The following is a 25,451-nucleotide window of genomic DNA, read 5'->3' as shown; positions in this document are numbered from 1 at the left end:
TATTAATACTAATATCACCTCTAACATTTTTCTCATATTTATGTTTTATCTGTAAAATAATATAATGTAGATGTTATAGAGAACTGTGAGTTATTCAAGTGATTCTAAATAGAGTTGTTTCTAAACTGCCTTCTGAGTCTTAAAGATAAATGTATTTTATGTATATTGTATAAGTAAAAGCAAGGAGAATATGTTCTTTCCTTGATTGAAACAATCACATTCGTCTATAATCATACTCTCTGTTGCATTCACTTTATGATAGATGAATTACATAGGCAAGTGTGTGGAATAGGAATTTTAACTATAATGTGAGGAGCTTAAAACCAAAAAATAAATAACTAAAATCTACTTTGGAATTAACATTAAGAAAGAAGAAAAATAGAAAGCAGGCATGTAATACTTGTTCAAGTGCTATATGCTTTGAAGATTAACTTTATACCTGTAGGATTTTTGCCATGTTTCCTGTCACCTGAGTAACCCAACACACTGAGTTGAATACTTAGGGTCACCAAAAGGCGTATGAGTATCATTCTGTACCTTCATAAGCTCAAAGTTAATAGCAGATGTTGGGAAGCCATCGAAGGTATCTGAACAGGTTAATCAGGTGATTAAGGCTGTGACATAGGAATTTTATCTGGAAATAGAGTGCTGGATAAAGTAGAATGAGGAGGCTAGTTAGAAAGTTGTGATTATCTAAACAATAGAAAGGAGTGCTTTATTAGGGCAGGACAGTGAGATTAAAATTGTGTACACTCCATGAAAATTGCCACTTTCATGCACTTACCTTCTAAGAAGTAGAAGCAAATGCACCGTTTCAAACTGAGATAGTGAGGAAGAAGGGATGAATGAATACTGAGCCTTACTGTGTGCCATCCACAGGTATGCCATTTACACATATTATTTCATCCAACAGTAACAGAAGTACAGTCCACAGGAAAAGAAAGAAGTTATGAAGGGGATTAACAAAGAGGGGCACCATGCATTTCAGACACAGAAGACCTCTAGCATAATTTGGAGAAGACCTCTAGCTCAAGAATTGAGCATCAGTGATTCTGGAACTAAAAGGAAACATCTAGAAATGATCATTAAAACTTGGAAAGTATATAAAATAAGTCATGTATGTTCAGAGAAAAAAATAAGAGAATACTGGTCCAAATTTTAGTTAAGGTCTGTTACTTTTATTGGGTGACAGAAAAAACACAGGCCAATGATAAGGACAGATAAGCCAAGAGACAGCTAGCAGGATGTCCAAAATCGTGCTGTATCATAAAAACCAGAGAAAAAGAGAGTTTTAAAAAGGAAAAATTGAACAAAAGCAATATATGCTGTAAAGAAAATGAGGAGAAAGAGGATTAAGGCAAAGCTTTATATTTTGAAATTAGAAAATAATTGGTGATACAAAACTTTGAGAAAACAGGAACAAATTTGTAGCCCCTTCTGAGAAAAGTCAGCAATTCACAGACCAGGCCAGGATATAGCAGCTCTAACGCCAAACAATATTTTTGAGAAGAGGATCTTGTTGAGAATGCAATTTAGGAAACTTCTGGGAGCACCATTGGAGAATACAGCCAAGCTAAGGCATTCAAACTGTTTGATTAATAGACCTTAAAATAGGTCCAGGTTCAATCTGGAAGAGATTGAGAGATGAAGCAGAAGCAAATCAGGGAAATAGATATCAGTAACATTTATGGGATGAGAAATTCTGAATAACCTCACTCACCAAGTTTCAAAAAAGGCAAATGAACAATTATGATCAATAAAGAATTCTGATACTGCAAATGTGGATTCTGGGTTTAAAAGAAGAACCAATGTCTTGCTGCAGGAAAGAAACTGTGTCTTGCAGCATAATATGTTATGGTCTCTGTAGCCCTGGTCCTCAACAAAGTGCCTGGCACAATACACTGTCTGTAAATGAAGCAGGAGTTTAGTGAATGAATGAAAAATAGTGGGTTTTGAACAGGAGAATGAAATGACTAGGATAATATTTTAGAAAAGTCACTCTGTCTGCAATAAGGAATAGGTTTGCTCTGGGAATGATTGTAAAAAGCCAGACTATTGCAGAAACATATACGAGAGCTTTAGAAGAAATAACCATGATTGTTTAAGTGGAGATAAAGAGAAGTGGGTAGATTTGAGAGATGTTTGAATTGAAGAATCACCAGAACTTGGTTATCAGAAGTATGAGGTAAGAGTGAGGGAGGAGCTGGGATGGTGCTCAGGTTTCTGACTTGAGCAATAGGATGAAATATGATGCCAACAGATAAACCAGGAGAATATAAAAGGGATTAATTGGGGGATGGGTAATGATATGATAATGAGTTCAGCATTAGATTTGTTAAATTTGATATCTCTGTGGACCATCCAAGTAAAGATGATCAGTAGGCAGATCTCAGAAAAGAGCCCTGGACTAGCAACATTGAGATGAGGGTTTTATCAGCCTAGATTTGTTTATTAAAACCATGAAGGGAAATAAAACTGCCCACAAGAAATATACATAGGCAGGCGATAGAAGGACAGATAAATGTCTGAGGAATGTCTTCGCTAAAGGATGGGCAAAGGAGTTCACAGAAGAAACCAAGGAGTGGTTTAGGGAGTGGAGACAAAATAAGGAGAGTATGGCACTGCTGAAGGAAAAATTAAGGGTGATACAACTGCATAAAGGTCAAAGAAGATCAGAACTAAATATATATGTACCTTTAGAATTGCTTTTATTTAGGCCACTGACCTTGATGAGAGAAATTTCAGGGTAGGGAAGGAGGAGGGAGCTATCTGCAGTGTTAAGACATGAGTGGAGCCTGAACTCTTGGAGTCAGTGAGTGTGTTGGGGAAGCAAGACAGGATTGAGGAGAGTGATGTAAGATGCAAATAGAAGCCAAGAGTTCAAGCTCCTCTTTTCAGAAGTTGGGTGTTGGATGATGAAACAGGGCTACAAGTTTATATTATTATATTAGATCCCCCAAACTTCCTCCCAAACTGGCACCTGTTATGTGGAGTGACTGTGGATAAAGGGCCAGGTCCAAAGCACTAACTGTGCTTTGTTTGGTTGTTTTTGGCTTGCAATGTTATTAAGGGTTGTGGACAGGAAAGAGAAGAAGCATTATTATGAGTCATTTTTTTTCTAAAAGCAGACAAATCCCAGTATTACCATAATCCTCCCTCCATTTCATTATTTTCTCACTTTCCTTATCTTCCTGCTATTCAAAACAGGCCAGAATATTTTGTCTTTCCTCCACCTAAGACATAACATAAGGTTTTAAAAGTACTCCTTTCATGGAATTTTGAATTACACAGTTTACCCAAATTAATTTTATAGCTTATAAAAACTTAAAAGTGCCAAAACGGATTATATTGTCATGCTTTGAGTCCTCTTCCTTGAGAATAAAATATATATGTATATATAATCAGAGTGGTATTAAAAATGTTTAACAATAAAATAAGTCCTATCTATATGTATATCTTAACCTTTATGCATATAAATATCTATTTATCCATCTATCTATATGTAGACATTTGCACAAGCTTTCCAGAGTTGTTCTTTCATAGGCAAATGGCATAAATATGAACCTTGGTTGGTATATCATCCTTTTTAAAGATTATTGCAATGTACCCACGGTATCTCTTGACTCTGATCTTAATATTTGTATAAAACAGCACCTTCAATAAATTTTACCTCCATGAAAATTAATACCTGAATTAAAGAAAACTGAATTCCAGACTTGTTATATGAAACAAACGGCTGATAAAACATTCTATGTAAGCCTATAGCCTATTCCCTTTCTGCACTGACTGGGCTTGGCACTTTCAATTTGAGAAAATGGCAATACGGTTAAGTGCATTTAAATTTTACTTTCATATTCATCCTCCACAATAGTGCAGATTCAGACCCTTTCCATCCTTTCAAATCCTCAAAATCTATATTTATTTTTTAAAATATAAGAATGGATGTATAAAACTAGGAGATGATGTAATTATACATAGTATAACATTTTATTGACTTTTGTATGTTAAATTTCTCTATTGTGAACAGTAGAGAGTTTCAGAGACTTCAAAAACCAAAACCAAAAACAAAACAAAAATAAAACAAAATGTATTAGCTTTAAGATGGTGCTCAGAATTCTTAAAGTTTTTTTTCTGACCCTGCTTTGTTCATGTTGCTATTCTAAGCACTTTGTAGCAACTGTTAGACATTAACCCTGCTTTTTTTTTTTAAAACATCTTTATTGGAGTATAATTACTTTAAACTGTTGTGTTAGCTGCTGCTGTATAACAAAGTAAATCAGCTATACATATACATATATCCCCATATACCCTCCCTCTTGAGTCTCCCTCACACGCTCCCTATCCCACCCTTCTAGGTGGTCACAAAACACCGAGCTGATCTCCCTGGGCTATGCAGCTGCTTCCCACTAGCTAACTGTTTTACATTTGGTAGTGTATATAAGTCCATGCTACTCTCTCACTTCGTCCCAGCTTACCCATCCCCCTCCCCCATCCTCAGGTCCATTCTCTATGTCTGCGTTTTTTCTTTTTTTTTTTTAACATTTTTATTGGAGTATAATTGCTTTACAATGGTGTGTTAGTTTCTGCTTTATAACAAAGTGAATCAGTTCTACGTATACATATATCCCCCTATCTCTTCTGCCTTGCATTTCCCTCCCTCCCACACTCCCTATTCCACCCTTCTAGCTGGTCACAAAGCACTGAGCTGATCTCCCTGTGCTATAAAACTGCTTCCCACTAGCTCTCTATTTTACATTTGGTAGTGTATATATGTCCATATATACACTACTACTCTCTCACTTTGTCCCAGCTTACGCTGTCCCCTCCCCATGTCCTCAAGTCCATTCTCTAGCACGTCTGCGTCTTTATTCCTGTCTTGCCCCTAGGCTCTTCATGACATTTTTCTTTTTTTTTTTTGATTCCATATATATGTGTTAGCATACAGTATTTGTTTTTATATTTCTGACTTACTTCACTCTGAATTACAGACTCTAGGTCCACACACCTCACTACAAATAACTCAATTTTGTTTATTTTCATGGCTGAGTAATATTCCATTGTATATATGTGCCACATCTTCTTTATTCTTTCATCTGTTGATGGACAATTAGGTTGCTTCCATTTCCTGGCTATTGTAAATAGCGCTTCAATGAACATTGTGGTACATGTGTCTTTTTGAATTATGGTTTTCTCAGGGTATATGCCCAGTAGTGGCATTGCTGGATCGTATGGTAGTCTAATTTTAGTTTCTTAAGGAACATCCATACTGTTCTCCATAGTGGCTGTATCAATTTACATTCCCACTAACAGCGCAAGAAGGTTCCCTTTTCTCCACGCCTTCTCCAGCATTTATTGTTTGCAGATTTTTTGATGATGGCCATTCTAACTGGTGTGAGATGATATCTCATTGTAGTTTTGATTTGCATTTCTCTAATGATTAGTGATGTTGAGCATCCTTTCATGTGTTTGTTGGCAATCTGTATATCTTCTTTGGAGAAATGTCTATTTAGGTCTTCTGTCCATTTTTAGACTGGGTTGTTTGTTTTTTTGATATTGAGCTTCATGAGCTGCTTTCATATTTTGGAGATTAATCCTTTGTCCATTGCTTCATGTGCAAATAGTTTCTTCCATTCTGAGGGTTTTCTTTTTGCCTTGTTTACAGTTTCCTTTGCTGTGCAAAAGCTTTGAAGTTTCATTAGGTCCCATTTGTTTATTTTTGTTTTTACCTCCATTTCTCTAGGAGGTGGGTCAAAAAGGATCTTGCTGCGATTTATGTCATGGAGTGTTCTGCCTATGTTTTCCTCTTAGTGTTTTATGGTGTCTGGTGTTACATTTAGTTCTTTAATCCATTTTGAGTTTATTTTTGTGTATGGTGTTAGGAAGTGTTCTAATTTCATTCTTTTACATGTAGCTGTCCAGTTTTCCCAGCACCACTTATTGAAGAGGCTGTCTTTTCTCCACTGTATATTCTTGCCTCCTTTATCAAAGATAAGGTGACCATATGTGCATAGGTTTATCTCTGGGCTTTCTATCCTGTTCCTTTGATCTATCTTTCTGTTTTTGTGCCAGTACCATACTGTCTTGATTACTGTAGCTTTGTAGTATAGTCTGAAGTCAGGGAGCCTGATTCCTCCAGCTCTGTTTTTCTTTCTCAAGATTGCTTTGGCTGTTCTGTGTCTTTTGTGTTTCCATACAAATTGTGAAATTCTTTTCTTGTTCTGTGAAAAATGCCTTTGGTAGTTTGATAGGGATTGCATTGAATCTGTAGATTGCTTTGGGTAGTATAGTCATTTTCACAATGTTGATTCTTCCAATCCAAGAACATGGTATATCTCTCCATCTGCTTGTATCATCTTTGATCTCTTTTGTCAGTGTCAGTATAGTTTAGTGCATACAGGTCTTTTGTCTCCTTAGGTAGTTGTATTCCTAGGTATTTTATTCTTTTTGTTGCAGTGGTAAATGGGAGTGTTTCCTTAATTTCACTTCCAGATTTTTCATCATTAGTGTATAGGAATGCCAGAGATTTCTGTGCATTAATTTTGTATGCTGCTACTTTACCAAATTCATTGATTAGGTCTAGTAGTTTTCTGGTAGCATTTTTAGGATTCTCTATGTATAGTATCAGGTCATCTCCAAATAGTGACAGCTTTACTTCTTCTTTTCCAATTTGGATTCCTTTTATTTCTTTTTCTTCTCTGATTTCTGTGGCTAAAACTTCCAAAACTATGCTGAATAATAACGGTGAGTGTGGACAACCTTGTCTTGTTCCTGATCTTAGGGGAAATGGTTTCAGTTTTTCACCATTGAGAACAATTTTGGCTGTGGGTTTGTCATATATGGCCTTTATTATGTTGAGGTAAGTTCCCTCTATGCCTACTTTCTTGGGGGTTTTTATCCTAAATGGGTGTTGAATTTTGTTGATAGCTTTTTCTGCATCTATTGAGATGATCATATGGTTTTTAACCTTCAATTTGTTAATATGGTATATCACATTGATTGATTTGAGTATATTGAAAAATCCTTGCATTCTGGGATAAACCCCACTTGTCCATGTGTATGATCCTTTTAATGTGCTTTTGGATTCTGTTTGCTAGTATTTTGTTGAGGATTTTTTATCTATGTTCATCAGTGATATTGGCCTATAGTTTTCTCTTTTTGTGACATCTTTGTCTGGTTTTGGTATCAGGGTGATCATGAACTTGTAGAATGAGTTTGGGAGTGTTCCTTTCTCTGCTATATTTTGGAAGATTTGGAGAAGGATAGGTGGTAACTTTTCTCTAAAATTTGATAGAATTATCCTGTGAAGCCTACTGGTCCTGGGCTTTTGTTTGTTGGAAGATTTTTAATCTCAGTTTCAATTTCAGTGCTTGTGATTGGTCTGTTTATATTTTCTATTTCTTGTAGGTTCAGTTGTTACATCTCCTTTCTAATTTCTAATTCTGGTGATTTGAGTCTTCCCTTTTTTTCTTGATGAGTCTGGCTATTGGTTTATCAATTTTGTTTAACTTCTCAAAAAGCCAGCTTTTCGTTTTATTGATCTTTGCTATTGGTTCCTTCATTTCTTTTTCATTTATTTCTGATCTGATTTTTATGATTTCTTTCCTTTTTCTACTATAGGGTTTTCTTCTTCTTTTTTTTTTTTTTGCGGTATGCGGGCCTCTAACTGTTGTGGCCTCTCCCACCATGGAGCACAGGCTCTGGACGCGCAGGCTCAGTGGCCATGGCTCACGGACCTAGCTGCTCCGCGGCATGTGTGATCCTCCTGGACCGGGGCATGAACCCGTGTCCCCTGCATTGGCAGGCAGACTCTCAACCACTGTGCCACCAGGGAAGCCCCTTTTCTTCCTTTTTTAGATGTTCTGTATCTAATTGCTTTAGCTGTAAGGGTAGATAGTTTATTTGAGTTTTTTCTTGTTTCTTGTAGTGGGATTGTATTGCTATAAACTTCCCTCTTAGAACTGCTTTGCTGCATCCCATAGGTTTTGGGTCATAGTGTTTTCATTTTCATTTGTTTCTAGGTATTTTTTGATTTCCTCTTTCATTTCTTTAGTGATCTCTTAGTTATTTAGTAGTGTATTGTTTAGCTTCCATGTGTTTGTATTTTTTACAGTTTTTTTCCTGTAATTGATATCTAGTCTCATAGTGTTGCAGTTCGAAATGACACTTGATATGATTTCAATTTTTTTAATTTACCAAAGCTTGATTTGTAACCCAAGGTATGATCTATCCTGAAGAATGTTCCATAAGCACTTGAGAAGAAAGTATATTCTGTTGTTTTTGGATGGAATGTCCTATAAATATCAGTTAAGTCCATCTTGTTTAATGTGTCATTTAAATTTTGTGTTTCCTTATATATTTTCCTTATGGATAATCTGTCCATTGGTGAAAGTGGGGTGTTAAAGTCCCCTACTATTATTGTGTTACTGTCAATTTCCTCTTTTATGGCTATTAGCATTTGCCTTATGTATTGAGGTGCTCCTATGTTGGGTGCATAAATATTTACAATTGTTATACCATCTTCTTGGATTGATCCCTTGATCATTATGTAGTGTCCTTCTTTGTCTCTTGTCTTTGCTTTGAAGTCTATTTTGTCTGATATGAGAATTTCTACTCCAGCTTTCTTTTGATTTCCATTTGCATGGAATATCTTTTTCCATTCCCTCACTTTCAGTCTGTCTGTGTCCCTAGGTCTGAAGTGAGTCTCTTGTAGACAGCATATATATGGGTCTTGTTTTTGTATGCATTCAGCCAGTCTGTGACTTTTGGTTGGAGCATTGAATCTATTTACATTTAAGGGAATTATTGATATGTATGTTCCTATTCCCATTTTCTTAATTGTTTTGGGTTTGTTATTGTAGATCTTTTTCTTCTCTTGTGTTTCTTGCCTAGAGAAATTCCTTTAGCATTTGTTGTAAAGCTGGTTGGTGGTGCTGATTCTCTTAGCTTTTGCTTGTCTGTAAAGGTTTTAATTTCTCCATCAAATCTAAATGAGATCCTTGCTGGGTACAGTAACCTTCGTTGTAGTTTTTCCCTTTCATCACTTTAAATATTTCCTGCCACTCCTTTCTGGCTTGCAGAGTTTCTGCTGAAAGATCTGCTGTTAACCTTATGGGGATTCCCCTGTATGTTATTTGTTGCTTTTCCCTTGCTGCTTTTAATATGTTTTCTTTGTATTCGATAGTTTGATTAGTATGCATCTTGGCATGTTTCTCCTTGGATTTATCCTGTATGAGACTCTCTGTGCTTCCTGGACTTGACTATTTCCTTTCCCATATTAGGGAAATTTTCAACTATAATCTCTTTCAATATTTTCTCATTCCCTTTCTTTTTGTCTTCTTCTTCTGGGACTACTATAATTCGAATGTTGGTGCAGTTAATATTGTCCTGGAGTTCTCTGAGACTGTCCTCAGTTCTTTTCATTCTTTTTTCTTTATTCGTCTCTGCAGCAGTTATTTCCACTATTTTGTCTTCCAGGTCATTTATCCTTTCTTCTGCCTCAGTTCTGCTATTGATTCCTTCTAGATAATTTTTAATTTCATTTATTGTGCTGTTCATCATTGTTTGTTTGCTCTTTAATTCTTCTAGGTCCTTGTGAAACATTTCTTGTATTTTCTCCTTTCTATTTCCATTATTTTGGATCATCTTTACAATTTTTACTCTGAATTGTTTTTCAAGTAGACTGCCTATTTCCTCCTCATTTGTTTTGGTCTGGTAGGTTTTTAATTTGCTCTTTCATCTGGTGTGTATTTCTCTGTCTTCTCATTTTGCTTAACTTACTGTGTTTGAGGTCACCTTTTCCCAGGCTGCATATTTGTTGTTCTTATTGTTTTTCCTGTCTTTCCCCAGTGGGTAAGGTTATTTCAGTGGGTTGTTTAAGCATCCTGGTGGAGGGGACTCGTGCCTGTGTGCTGGTGGGTGAGGCTGGATCTTGTCTTTCTGGTGTGCAGGACTTCGTCCAGTGGTGTGTTTTGGGGTATCTGTGAACTTATTATGCTTTTAGGCAGCCTCTCTGCTAATGGGTTGTGTTGTGTTCCTGCTTTGCTAGTTGTTTGTCATGGGGTGTCCAGCACAGGAGTTTTCTGGTCATTGAGTGGAGCTGGGTCTTAGCGTTGAGATGGAGATCTCTTGCAGAGCTCTCACTGACTGATATTATGTGAGGTCTGGAGGTCTCTGGTGGTCCAATGTCCTGAACTTGCCTCTCCCACCTAAGAGGCTCAGGCCTGACACCTGGCCAGAGCACCAAGACCCTGTCAGCCACATGGCTTAGAAGAAAATGGAGGAAAAGCAAGAAAGAAAAAATAAAATAAAGTGAAATAGAATAAACAAATTTATTAAAATAAAAAAATAAGAATATTATTAAAATGAAAAAATTAAAAAAGTTTTTTAAAAAAATAAGAGAGCAACCAAACCAATAAAGAAACTCACCAATGATAATAAGCACTAAAAGCTATGCTAAGATAAATATAAAAATCAGAAACTAGTCAGTCATTTACAGCAAACCCCAAGTCTACAGTTGCCCCCAAAGCCCACTGCCTCAATTTTTGGATGTCTTGTTGTCTATTCAGGTATTCCACAGGTGCAGGGTACATGAAGTTGATTGTGGAGATTTAATCCACTGCTCCTGATGCTGCATGGAGAAACCTCCCTTTCTCTTCTTTGTTTGCACAGCTCCTGGGGTTCAGCTTTGGATTTGGCCCTGCCTCTGCATTTAGGTCACCCTCTGGTGTTTGTTCTTTGCCCAGACAGGAGGGAGTTAAAGGAACGGCTGATTAAGGGGCTCTGGCTCAGTCAGGCCGGCGGGGAGGGAGATGTACGGAATGTGGGGTGAGCCTGAAGCAGCAGAGGCCAGCATGATGTTGCAACAGCCTGAGGCACGCCGTGTGTTCTCCCGGGGAAGTTGTCCCTGGATCACGGGACCCTGGTGGTGGTGGATAGTGACCTATGCTTGCACGCAGGATTCTTGGTGCCTGCAGCAGCAGCCTTAGCATTTCACACCCATCTCTGTGGTCTGCGCTGATAGCTGTGGCTCACCCTCATCTCTGAAGCTCATTTAGGCAGTGCTCTGAATTTCTTCTCATAGTGCACCCTGAAATAATGGTCTCTTGACTCTTACGTATTTCCAGACATTTTCCCAGACTCCTTCCTGGTTAGCTGTGGTGCAGTAGCTCCCATCAGCTATGTTCACGCCACCAACCCCAGTCCTCTCCCTGCGCTCCGACTGAAGCCCGGGCCTCAGCTCCCAGCCCCCGCCCGCTCTGGCGGGTGAGCAAAGCCTCTCAGACTGGTGAGTGCTTGTCGGCAGTGATTCTCTATGCAGGAATATCTGCTTTGCCCTCTGCACCCCTGTTGCTGCACTCTCTTCCATAGCTCTGAAGCTTCTCCCCTGCCACCCCCCGTCTCCATCAGTGAAGGGGTTTCCTAGTGTGTGAAAACTTTTCCTCCTTCACAGCTCCCTCCCACTGGTGCAGGTCCCATCCCTATTCTTTTGTCTCTGTTTTTTCTTTTTTCTTTTGCCCTACCCACGTATGTGGGGAGTTTCTTGCCTTTTGGAAAGTCTGAAGTCTTCTGCCAGCATTCAGTAGGTGTTCTGTAGGAATTGTTCCACGTATAGATGTATTTTTGATGTATTTGTGAGGAGGAAGCTGATCTCCACATCTTACCTCTCTGCCATCTTGTAGGTCCTCTTTAAATCTTATATCCTGATAAAGGGTAACATATATAGGTATATTATGAATAAGCCATGGTTCATGTTCTTTTTTGTACTGTTTACATTTTACTTCATTTGAAGAACCTTTCCTTCCAATTCCAGGTAATGCAAAGAGCTGTAAGGCTAGAAATCATCACTCAGGAACAAAAGTGTACAAATATCTACATCCATGAATTTAATGCAAGACTACAGAGAGATACATGATGTTTTGTTATTTGTAGGCACCAGCAAGTTTTCACAACCTAAGATCAAGATTTAACACAAAGAATTATTACAATGGCTACTTGAAATGGTACAAAATTGCCCTGGGAAGTATGACCAAAAACAAACCAGCAAACAAACAAAAACAAACCTTAGAGGTCAGTGTAAGGCAAAAATGTACTGTAGTTAGTACATTACTGCATAGTTACTTTATAGGTCAGTTACACATCTAAATAGATCTTAATGCTAGAAAACAAAATTTATTTGAGTCATAAGTGTGGCTTATTATTATCTATTGTGAAAGCTACAAATGCAACTGTTTAGGGCATTTACCTCATTCCACAGGGTGACCTGTAATGCTGATGCAGCCTATAGCACTAACATTTCTCTATTATTATTTTATTTTATATTTCTATCATCATGATTAAGTTGGGAGGATCTACAATATTCTGAGACAGATGAGATCTTCTTATGGCTAGGTCAAATATTGGACACATAAAAGTAAAGCCTCATAAAAATACTAAAATCCATTGAATTGTACACTTAAAATGTGTCAATTTTATGGTATGCAAATAATATCTAAATAAAGCTCCTTAAAAAAAAAAGATAGAAGCAGGACAGGATATCACTTGAAGCCACTACTGATTGATGACTTGGGATTCCTGGATCTTCTGTGAAATACAGTAGTGTCAGTTATTCATCTCCAACTTTTTATCTTAAATTGCTTTCTTTCTTCCAGATACTTTTCCATCTTCAAAAATGTCCAGTCAGCTTCAGCTCATAAAAACAAATATGAAACAGAACAAATCTTTATCCTTCTTTCCTCCTTTTCTGCCTTCTCTTAGGTTTTAGATTTTTTTTTAAATGTCTGCACATTCTATTTCTTCATCTTTACCCTCCACCCAGTTCTGGCCCCTCACTTTATTATCGGATTGAGACTGACTGTGCAGCATTCACTAGTTGTTCTTGGATTGCCAGATATAGTGATTTCTGCACAGTTCGCATCTTCCTGGAACTCTCTGAAGTAAGGGACATTCTTGAGAATCTCTTTTCATTAACACATTTTTTGTTTTTGGCTTCAGTGATGCTATTTTTAACTTGTCATATCCCATCTCTAATTAGAGTTCTACAGTGTTATTTCTTTTTTTGGCTTATCTTGTAGGTCCCACTTCTCCCAATCCTAGACGCTTCCCAACTACATTCTCTCATTCTCTTGGCATTAGCTCTCACACTTCTATGAAAATGACACCCAAATCCCCAGCTCTATCCTTACTCACTGTCTTAACTTTGGGTACATATTTTCCACTTTCTTTTTGATTTCTCCATCATCTCATACTGAACTTCAAAAAAGGAATCTTTCCTCTCCCCCCAGACTTTATCTCCCAATCTTAATTAATAATATATTCATAATCTAGTCAACCATCTTATGATATTTATATTATCTACAATTCTTATCTCTTTCTTATTCTCTGTATCCAGGCAGTTACCAGGTCCTGTCATTCTTATCTTGAAATTTCTTTCATGTTATATAAAACCTTTCTCTGTTTTCGTAGTTATAAACTATTCCCAGGACTTTAAGACAGGGAAGGGACTGTTACATATACAGTCTAGTAGCACAGAATTCCCTCAAGACCTTACTTTTTGTAACACTCCAGGAGGCTGTCCTGACACAAAATTCATCATAATGTGAAAGAACAATGTCTTTAGAATCAGGCCAGGACTGGAGCTATCACATATGGTGCATTGCTGTAAATTAGAAAAAGAATCCTAAAATATACATCTTTCTATCAAAAAATAGTCATAATATTGATTTTTTCAAGACAAATAAACTCTATTGACACCTGTGGGAAATTTTCAATAATAAATATACCAATCTACCTCATCTATACCCTTATATGTAGTGTTCTAACAAGTGCAGAAATTACACAACCATACATGGTAGCACTGCATGGGTCTAATTTTTCAAATCCTGGCCCTACAGCTATGTAACATTGGTAATATACTTAACCACTTTAAACTTCAGATTTATGACCTATAAAGTGTGACTAATACTACTATATCTTTCAGAGTTTTTAGCAAGGGTAAATAAGAAAAAAAACTATATATATATATATATATATAAAATTAGCAACTTCAAGTTTACCTGCCTATGTTCTCAATCTGCTGCCCCAATAGTACAAATCATTAAAAGATGCCAGATTGTGGAATTCCTTACACTAATATAAAGATGAGATGAAAATACTGTTGGTTTTAACAGCTCACTATAAATCATTAAAATTTTTACCTCTGAGAGTATTTCATGGAGGACATTTCAAAAGAATTAGAAGAGGGCTTCCCTGGTGGTGCAGTGGTTGAGAGAGTCCGCCTGCTGATGCAGGGGACACGGGTTCGTGCCCTGGTCCGGGAAGATCCCATATGCCACGGAGCAGCTGGGCCCGTGAGCCATGGCCGCTGAGCCTGCGCGTCTGGAGCCTGTGCTCCGCAACGTGAGAGGCCACAACAGTGAGAGGCCTGCGTACCACAAAAAAAAAAAAAAATTAGAAGAATAGATGTCCTATTTTTCCATTAACTAAGGGTTGTAGCCCAGAGCCTAATGTTTATACCTGAAAGTTGCTGTTAGCTATTTGGACAAAATGATGAGAAAGCTTTTAGCACACTACAAGAAAGTGTCTTGGTTTCATCATTTCCATGTTATGATTATATTCTATTATTCTCTTATATTAGGATCAGCAAACTACAGGCCATGGGCCTTATGTACTCTTTTTGTAAATAAAGTTTTATTGGGACACAGTCACACACATTTATATATGCATTGTCTAGGCTGCTTTTCCACCACAATGTTAGAGTTGAGTAGTTGTCACAGAGAACTGTTGGTCCACTAAGCAAAGAATATTTACTATCTGGCCCTTTTCCTAAAATGTTTGCTGATCCCTACCTTTCTGGTCACTTTAAAAATATTAATTCACTTGAACTTCAATTTTGCTCAATTTTACACATATGAAGAAAAAAGATTGTATTAATCTGGAGTATGGTGAGACTTATTTTTCCTTCCAAAGTATATTTTATGGCTCAACAATGGAAAGTTAGTTTCTGTATGCTGCCTTAAACATGTACAATTCTCAGGTTTTTTTTTTTTTTAAAAGAAAACAATACAAACAAAAACCCCCTAAGGCAGAACAACCTGTTTCTTTTCACCAGATTTTTATTGGCATTACCTAGAAAATATTTCCTGTAAGAAATAAGCTTTTTAACAACTGATATTTTCCTTTCTTTTAACATTAAAAAGTGATAGTAGGGAAACATCCATTTAATAGTCAGAAGAGCCATGAATTTGATGACATAGTGATGGAGTTATTTCCCTGTTGGAAACTATTTTTGATTGAAATTCAGGGAATTCATGATTACCCATTTTTTTCATTAAAGCAAGTAGTTGAAACCATAATTTTCACACGGGAAAACAATTCATATTTTGCAAGATTAAAAAAATTAATACTCTACATTAAAAACTCAGTAAATAATGGTTTCTCAATAGTAGTTAATTTATTATTATTAAGATTAAGTTCATTAAGTAAAATATGTCAAATTATTTCAGCATACCCTTCAAAAAGTCTATTTAATGATCAACTCCCCATCAGTTTGTTTTGAATTACTTAACTGTTCCTTCTGTGTGCTACTTCTCATTTTTAAAAATGAATAAGAATTTAACACTCCTCACCTTTTTTCACCTTTAACTTAAAAGAATTCTACCAAAGACATTTATAATTTAAAAGCTCATTGTCTGGTGTCATTTGGATGTGTAGATATACCTAAAGGTATAATTAGTTATGGAGCAAGGAAATATACAGCAAACTTTAAGATATTTATTTTTTATCAGGCTTTCCAATTTCCTAAATATCAATGGCCAGGGAATGGACCTTAATTAAAAGAACATCCTCCAAGAAGTTTGCTGTCAGTTAAGGCATTCTTTGTAGTGTGTTTTAGAGTCAAGTCATGAAAGTTAAGTTTTCCTATTATTAACTGTGAAGCAGTTAAGAAATACTTTGGGATCCAATATAGAAAATCCTCAAAGTTAAATAAAATTGTTAGGAGAAATGAAATCTGTTTTTAAAAGAAGAAATTGATTACAAAAAAGTAGCATTTCCACTGATATCAAAATATAGGTACAAAGCACAACAGGGTGCATATTAGCTGGATTATGAAAGATATTCATAGACAAGCATAGTTCAAAGCAATCTAGTTCTGGTTCCTGCTGCTGTCATTGTTATGAGGATTCATTTTATCTGGAAATATAAATCTCCCTAAAGTCACAGTGGTTCCTGGGGAAAACATAAAGAATTTGAGCTTAGAATTTAGTCTGGATTCCTAAGATCTTTTGGACCATGTATCTTTCTCCTGAAAAAGCTTCAGACCAAATTGTAGTCTATATTTTATATTATATTCTAGACTGTGGTCCTACAAAGCTTAAAATTTACCTCCTTTGGGGACTATAGCTCATCAGCACAGGTATATGGAAGAGTTGTTCTGTACTCTTATTATTACCAGGAGTGCTGCTCACCAAAACAATCAGTTTATTCAAGTAATTGGAAAACAATGTGAAGTATTTATACACAGTGAACACAGCCTAAGACAAAAACTATAGTTTGGGAAAATAATAAGAAGTTAGGGTTGGACAAGATGGCCATAAGAAGTTATCTATCTCATTTTATATAAGAAAGGCATACTGGAAAGATGACAGGTAGACTTGCTGTATCTACATTCCAGTTGGGAAAAGGGATAAAGAATCATCTGAATGATTAGGCTTTAAAGTTTAAGGCCATTAGAGATTTGGAATGTTTGAGATGAAAGATCTGAAACATCAGCCAAGAATTTATTTAGTTGTCAATAATGTGGGAAACTATTGATACAATATGGTTCTGGGATATCCAACATAGAAAATAAAATTTGAAATTGTTTCTCACACTTGTCTTTGTCTCATATTTTTATAGTTTCTTTTTTGAGGAAAAAAGAAAAAAGACCAAGCTTCATTTTAAGGTTAATCTCAAAATTCCATGAATGAAAAGAGAAGGACTTTAAGGAAAGGTCAAGGCACTCTAGTCGAGCCTCTTGTTTTGGTTAGAGGTTCAGGGCTTATTGAGTAAGAAGATGTGATGTGTTTTCTGGAATGACCAATCGCACGAAAGGGTAGACTTTCTTTTTAAAGAATTTTATGCAAAGATGACAGAAGTCTCTTTTCTTTATGAAGATGTATGACTCATTAATGAATCAGTCTTTGTCTTGCACTAGACAGCAATCACATGCTCACTAGTAAGGTTGCTTCTGTTAGCAAAAACTGTCTCATCCATAAGCAGCTAAAAGTGGAAGCCAAATACATGAAAATAAGTTGAATGCAAAACAAACTCAAGATTTTGAAATGTAAGTGATCAGCAAAAGGAATGATAATCTTGGAATATAAGTAATGACTGTATTAGGTCTATTAAGCTATCTATGAATAGATGGGTAAAGTGCTAGGAACAGGCAAACCCACAATCATGTCTGGGACAAAGGGTCTCAGAAGAGACAAAGGGATGAAGTCAGATGTGAAGAGATTTTGTGTAAGCCACCAGAAGAAACACGAACACTGCACTCTCACACTTGGGTCTCTATCTCATTGGGCATCTGTCTCGATCATTCAAAATAGAAAATTTTAAATCTCAGCTCAGGCTGGGCCATTACACATGGCCCCAATCCTATGCTGAGTATGTGGCAGAGATCCCTGGGTAAACTTTCCTCTCATTTCCTAAGGGTTCCATTGGAGACAAGTTTTCCCCTCACGTATTAGGAACAACTTACATGTAGAATGAATTCTGTTTTTTTTAATATCTTATGTGGGATAAGAGGAGAGTTGGCCATTGTTATTTCTTCCTTCCATAAAATTAGTCACCAAAATGAAGTATTGGAACAAGAGTACTCAAAACAACATCATTAGGTGAATAAGGCAGCATAAAAGGCCATAAATTTAATTATCTCTGTGTGTACACTGTCTTCTCAATTGTACCCTATTACAAAGTGGATACTTATTGATTTACTTAGTGTCTGCTTATATTTTGGTTTCTGCATCTGTTGTCATTTTCCGTAAGGAGAAAAGAATAGCTTTCCCTTAGAGTAGCAATGTAAATGATCAAAGTAACAGATATTTGGAAACTAAGTTCTCTTTTTTCTGTTCTGTTCCTTTTACTGTTTTTCATTAGTCATCTCAGGAGATTAAATTTTCTTTAGAATACTAATTGGATGTAATTTTGCCTTGTCACTTAAGAAATTGTTAATCCTGGAAGTTAAATTTTGTGACAAAACAACATTTTAATTGATTTACTTTTCAAATCTGCTGTAATTAACCAAATGTGTCTGGTTCTTGAGGAAGAGGTCTATAATTCTCCTGTATGAAAATATCGAGCAATGAAAGTCTATCTGGAAAAGATTTTTCTCCCCAGCCAAACACATGTTTTTTCCCCTTAATTAAAAAAAAAGGGAGGTATTCTAAATGCCAGCTGCACTTTTCCGTTGACCAGAGGAAAGCTCATAACAGCCTCCTCTATCTTACTGAATGCAGCAAACATGCTTCAGTCCTCATCAGACTTGTTCTCTGCAGCCTCCATACTCTTGCCTTGTCAAGGTCCCTCCTTCCACAGATCCTTCTTCATGTCTTCCATCATGCCATACTCTGTTGGATTTTCCTGAGTTTCTTTGTTTCTCTTCAGTTTCCCTTGCTGGTTCATTTTCCTCTGCGCATGCCTGCATTCTCCAGGACTCTGCTGGCATTAGTCTCTCTTCTCACTTCCCAACTCTCGTACCTTATGCAGTACAGCTAAGTCTTTAACAACACAGGCTACATAAACTGACTACCTATGTTTAATCCTGTGCATTAGTTTCCTGTTGCTGTGTAGCAAATTCCCACAACTTTGTGGCTTAAGACAACACTCATTCAGCATTTCACAGTTTTGCAGGACAGAAATCTGGGTGGAGTTCAGCTGGGTTCTCTGCTCAAGGTCTCACCAGGCTGAATTCTAGCTGGAGGCTAGGGCTGAGGACTCATCTGAGAGGCTTGAATCTTCTTCCAAGCTCACTAGTGTTGGCAGAATTTAATTTCTTGTGGTTGTAGAACTGAAGGTCCCATCTTCTTGATGGCTGTTGGCCAGGGCCTAGTGTCAGTTCTTAGAAACTGCCTGTGATTCTCTGCCACGTGACCCCCTACCTAGACCTTCTAACACTTCCAATTTGACGTTCTTTTAAAGGGATGAACTGATTAGGCTAGGCCTACGTCATCTCCCTTTTGTTTTTAACTCAAAGTCAACTGATTAATAACTAAATAGTAGGAATTGTATCCCATCACAATTACAGATTTTGCCCTGCACAGGAGAGGAAATTGTGTGTACAAGGTACGTACACCAGGGGTTAGGAGTGTTTGAGGCCATCTTAGAATTCTGCCTATCACATCCTAGTTCTGCCATTTACTAGCTGCATGAATTTAGGCAAGTTATATAATTTCTCTGTACCTTGGTTTTTGCATCTTTAAAGTGGGATAATAAATAAAATATTCTTTGTGGAGTTATTTTGAGGACTAATGGGATTGATACATGTAAAATCCTTAGAACTGTGCCTGATACATAGTAAGAGCCTGCAAATTTTCAGTTATCATTATTAATCTATTTTCTCTCCATAGATATTGCATCCACTCCCATGACATCACACAATTACTGATATTCTTATGGTAGATATTGCTTTTCCAAATAATTGCACTTTTTAAATTTAAACTTATGACTTCACTTGCAAACCTGATCTTTTCTAGTGATTCTTATCACAGCAAATAGTACAATTATACTATTATAGTATAATAGTTCCTTATGCTTTCCAATTTTCTCTTCCTTTCCTACCATTCATTCATTAAAAAATTATTTTTTGGAGTATCAACTATGTACAAAGCATATGATGACAGAGGATATAATGGTCAGTAAAAAGATACAGTCTCTGCCCTCATAGAACTTATAATCAAGTTAGAGAGACAGATTATACTGTATCACACAAAACTTATTAAAATAAACCCATTTTCTCAATATCTTTTGCAAACACTCAAGTCAAAGCCACTACCTCTCTTTCCTGAACTAGAGCAATAACCCTTCACTGGGTTCCAACATTCACTCTTCCTCCACTTTTTTCCTCCTCTCAGAGCTACCCTCTTCAAGGAAACCTTATTATGTCACTCATCTGCAGAAATCCTTTCAATGGCCTCTTGTAATATGTAAGATAAAAACAAATCTTCTTCATAACCTGCCGTGCCCCTGCCAGAGCTCTCCAGCTCTGTACACCCCCACTCACCCCTCCCGGTCTGTGCTTTAGCCCTATGGCCTTCTTCTTGCTCCTCCATGGTGCCTCGCTCCTTCATGCCTCAGCACTGTGCACCTGCCAGTCCTTCAAAACTGGCCACTCTCTCTCTTCCCTGCTCTGTCTTTGCCTGATCATTCTGAGTTTAAATTTTATTCCCTCCAAACTAAATCAGCATCCTCATTATACTCAAAGTACCATATGAGTCTTCTTCATCACATTTAATATAACATATAGTTATGTATTGATTTGAGTCATTATTTGATTAATATCTGCCATCATTCTGAAGAAGGGATGTTTGAGACAAGATCTAAAAGAAGAGCTTCAGCCACATGAAAAGTTATATTTCATAGATTTCAAGTGTGTTTTGTTTATGAGGGAATATGACATAGCTTGTATTTTAAATGTAAAGACTAATCTCAGAATGGGGATTTGAGGGGCAAGCTTCCTATGTAACTACCTCTGTGTTAATTCAGACCAAGCTTACCTTATTAGTATTTGGGAGGGAACACATTTGTGATCATGAGGGTTACTGAAGACTTGAACAAGAATGTGAGAAAGTGTTCTTTAAACTATAAAACTCACAACATGACTTTTGCTGCTGTTATTGTTAATATCACCAAAATATCAGGTTATCCAAACACTTGAGCTCAGTTGAATTTGATCCATTAAATTACACCCAAATACTTGGTTTACTTTACCAAATTATTTAGGTCTACCTGTGTTTTTTTCCTTAAATTTACTTATGTGTGTGTGTGTGTGTGTGTGTGTGTGTGTGTAATACCATTCTATCAATATGTAAACATACATTTGGAATACTCACACATATACATATGGTGTATGTGTGGTGCGTATGGTATATACACACGCTTCTTATAGTATATTTTAGTCTAGTGTTCATTATCATAAAATGGGTCAAGTTCAGAAGTCCTATTATTATAGCTTTATTTAAAATGTTAATTTTTAATACAATTCAATAATGCTTAATAAGATGATATTTGGGATATAACTCATCAATAGGCTTTGCAAATAGTGAAACAAGTCAAATTCCTTTAGCTTAAAAGTGTTTACTGATTTTTAAAATATATTTTATGAATATTCCAAAACTTTAGTGGTCAAGGCAATAAACAAAAACTTCTAGATGATGAATATGCTACTAATTTTTTGTAGAAAATATTAAAAATCATTGCTAAAAGTAAAAGCACCTTTATCTTCAAGCTAACTGACTGTAGTTTCATAATTATTGACTTGTAGATATCTGCTTTAGATGGTTTCTGAAGCCAAATTCAGAACAATCTTAAGGTAAGCTGTTTACTCGGGGGATGTGTATGTTTATGTACGTGTATTTTAGTTTTAAAGAATAAAAATTATGCCAAAACAGTGTGTAATAGAATATTCAAATGTATTTTTAGTAACTGAGCATGGAGAAATTTTCCGGTTCATGATAAACACTCAATGTTATTGGTTCTGTTTTATCTGTTATTTCTCAACTTCAAAAATATCAAAACGTGATAAACTGTTTGATGACTACTTATTAAATGTCCTTTCAGTGCCCTCTCACACAATAGCCATACAAGTAAATCACTGTGTAAATACATAAAACAAGTAAAGGACAATTAATCCTGAGTTAATAGAGGTTGGAATGAGTTATCAAATATGGGTTGAATGAGAAACCTGAGGCTGGTTAAAGTTATGTAGCTGGTAAGTGGCACAGTTACAAGCTGAGGCCTAACTAACGCCCAAATTTTGGTTTCTTATCACTGTGTAAACTACCTGGAAAAGATAAGAGTTAAACCGAATTTTGCAAATTTTCTACTGAAGAGACAATGAGAAGGGAACGTTTTGTGCTATGACGACCGTTAACAAAAGCGTGAAAGATCCTATAGATATGCAGTGTGCTAGAGTAACAAGTTGTAATGAAGAGCATTTGAGAAAAATGTAATAAAAATTGTATAGCCAGAGCAGATTGAGATTACGGACATACTTTGATGGATAATATTGAGTGACTGTTCCAGTTTCATCTCTAGTGTCCTCTACCTGCAAACTACTAAATTGGATTATTGCCATTGGAGTTGGGTACAAGAATCCACAATGTGGTCAGGGTGATCAGTTAAAAAAGATAAAAAGTATTGAATTAAAAGGGATCTTTGAAAATTATCTAGTCCTGTCAAGACATGAAGTGATGTCCTAATTCTAATAGAGGCCAGAAGACCTGGAAGCAAACAAATATGACAGCTCTTTATGATAGATTAGATAAGCGGAATAAAGGAAGGAAGAACAGAGAGGGTTTTAAGATTATTCTCACAGAAAAAAAGGAAAAAGTTTAAAACTGATAGAAAAGGAATATAAACTATTTTGTTAGAGAACAGAATGAGTTTGGTTTCTCTATTTTGCATCTGAAATATTGAAGGGGACCCACATTCACAGTTCTTACAGACATAGAAAGTTAAATGAAGAAAGGGGTGAAGATTGGGTCCTAATTCCATTAAATGTATTTATTACTTTAGAGGGGGTGATTACTCTGGAAGGATTAGTATAAAAATAGAAGAACATATGGTTGATATTTAAACACCATTTTCAGTTGAACATTTTAAGAACAAAATATAGGGGTGTAAGCTTGAAAAATATATGTAAGAAGATGTAACTTGTATGCCTTCTATATGTAACACTAAATTCTCAAAGGTTTTATTTGTTTTGGATTATTGTTTTGGGATTTTGTTTATTTCTTTGTTTGGCAACATAGTGTACTTCTTTTAAAAGTAAGTAATGCAAATTACTTAAAAATCAGCTCTGGAAAACATTTATTTTAAATGCTGACAATGTTACTTCTTTTACTTTAAGGATTTTCTTTCATTGGGCGTTACCATTATCCTGTTAACAATGCTTCAGGCAAAATACAATTTTAAATTACTTTTATTTAAGAATCTAAGCTCTCATTCATTCATTGTGCAATGAAATATGTGAATTAGATGGTAAACAAGAAGAGAAAGAAAGAAGGGAATCTCTACTTAGAGTACAAATTACTTCATTTGGAGTGATGTCTCTCACTAATGCTGGCCTACAATTCTATAATATTTCTAGTAATACTAAAAAAATTTCCCCTAATATTAGTTTAAAATACAGGTTAAAATAATATGTATACAGAATTATAAACTTCTTACATTGTACTAAACATACTCACTCATAGATTAAATTCATCAAATATCTATTCAGTACCTAAATTCAGTGCTAAATTCTGGGCCCATTACAATACTTTTAATACATATGGCTTCTCTTTTCAAGATGCTCACAGTCTAGTTAAAAAAAAAAAACCCAAATATATAAACAAATTATTACATCATAACATAATCCCTTGTTATGGAAGGACAAAGGATTGGATTACTTCTGATTGAGTGGATCAAGACTGGTTGTAAATATCATCAAGGAAATGTAGATCTTTAATTTACAAATCAAAAAGTAAACATACTTTCTAAATCTAAAGATTTGAGCTTAATTATGTTTATTTAAAATATAAAAGCAGTACAAAGACTAATTGAATTTCTTAGAGTTTGATTCTCAAAGACTATGTTTTTTTTTTTTTTTTTTCCTATATTTGGAGTCTGGAGGAGAGTCTTTATATAGTGCTATCAATACATTTTTAGAAAGTAGAGACTTAAAATGTGAAACATATTGCCTGTGGTCTGCTAATTTTTCTTGACATTAGTACCATCAGGAACTGTACTTGTTTCTGGTTTTATTTTTAAATTTATTTATTTATTTATTTTTGGCTGTGTTGGGTCTTTGCTGCTGTGCTGGGGCTGTCTCTCTGGCTGCGGTGAGCGGGGGCTGCTCTTCTTTGCAGTGCGTGGGCTTCTCATTGTGGTGGCTTCTCTTGTTGTGGAGCACGGACTCTAGGCATGTAGACTTCAGTAGTTGTGGCAGGCAGGCTCAGTAGTTGTGGCACGTGGGCTTAGTTGCTCCGCAGCATGTGGGATCTTCCCGGACCAGGGCTCAAACCTGTGTCCCCTGCATGGGCAGGCGGGTTCTTAACCACTGCGCCACCAGGGAAGCCCTGTACTTGTTAAATGCATGAAGAAGTTGAATGAAAAAACTATCACTTTGGTAACAGTTTTACTTAAGGTAATAAAACCCTTGTACAGGCAACAAACTGTATTACTTCAATTTTTTTTTTTTTTTTTGCGGTACGCGGGCCTCTCACTGTTGTGGCCTCTCCCATTGCGCACAGGCTCCGGGCGCGCAGGCTCAGCAGCCATGGCTCACGGGCCCAGCCGCTCCTCAGCATGTGGGATCTTCCCGGACCAGGGCACGAACCCGTGTCCCCTGCATCGGCAGGCGGACTCTCAACCACTGCGCCACCAGGGAAGCCCACTTCAATTTTTAGAAACTAAATTTAAGTAGGATTAAAAATAATTTATAGAGCGTTCCTTTTCTAGCAGCTGTGAAATGAAAAACTCTAAAAATATGACTATAAAATACTTCTTTTTAAATGCTTTTCTGAAAGGGTAAGAAAGCAAAGAATCCAAAGGGGACAAAAACGAAGTGAAAAAAGAAACCCAAGAGGTAAGTAAGGGAAACACTGGGACAGAAGATGAAGCAAAGGGCTAACTCTAGTTGTAGTCTGATAGAAGTGTCTCTCTCAGAGAATCAGAACCCTTAAGGACAACACTCTAAGAATAAGGGTCTATACAAAATAAACCTACCACCAAGAAGGTACATCAAAAAACCATGCCTATCTAGACACTGCACTGGGTGGAGGGACACAGAATTGTCCTTAGAACTCAGAATTATTAGATGGCTTTCACTGAGACTTGGTGGCAGAATTTACCTGTGTGATCAACGAACTTTATCCAGTAATTTAGAGTGGTTCCAGATTCACAGTCAGTGAGTAGAAGCAAAATAAATCACTTGCTTTGTGAATCCAAATTGAATGTTCCCAAGATAAATTTCTAAAATAATTAGTTACTAATTTAAAAATTGCAAAGCATAAAGAATAAATTAGACTTGAGAGAAAGCTGAAAAAAACGATACAGAAGACATAGTCTTACAAAGATACATTGTATTGGAATGATCAGATTCAGAAAAGGAGTATGTTGAATATTCTAAAATTAAAAGAGAAATTAATTTTCTATTGCTATTTTTATTTTCTATGACAAATTACCACACACTTAGTGTCATAAAACAACAAATT

General features: G+C 36.3%; 1 protein-coding gene across 7 annotated transcripts in view; it reads left to right on the top strand.

Moving 5' to 3' along the window:
* The window catches only part of CNTN1 (contactin 1), a 375,618-nt gene that overhangs the window by 69,736 nt on the left and 280,431 nt on the right, over window positions 1-25,451 (top strand). For 5 of the 7 annotated variants that reach the window (XM_060307112.1, XM_060307109.1, XM_060307113.1 and 2 more), the window contains one exon: window positions 21,518-21,565. The exons of the other annotated variants lie outside the window; for them this stretch is intronic. The gene's annotated coding sequence lies outside the window, so the exon portion shown is untranslated. The remainder of the gene's footprint in view (window positions 1-21,517; window positions 21,566-25,451) is intronic. 7 annotated transcript variants of the gene reach the window in all.

Source organism: Globicephala melas, chromosome 10 (assembly GCF_963455315.2).
Source record: "Globicephala melas chromosome 10, mGloMel1.2, whole genome shotgun sequence".
In the NCBI taxonomy this organism is placed as follows: domain Eukaryota; kingdom Metazoa; phylum Chordata; class Mammalia; order Artiodactyla; family Delphinidae; genus Globicephala; species Globicephala melas.
The sequence above is the reverse complement of the archived record's forward strand: the minus strand, read 5'-3'. Positions and strand labels throughout refer to the sequence as shown.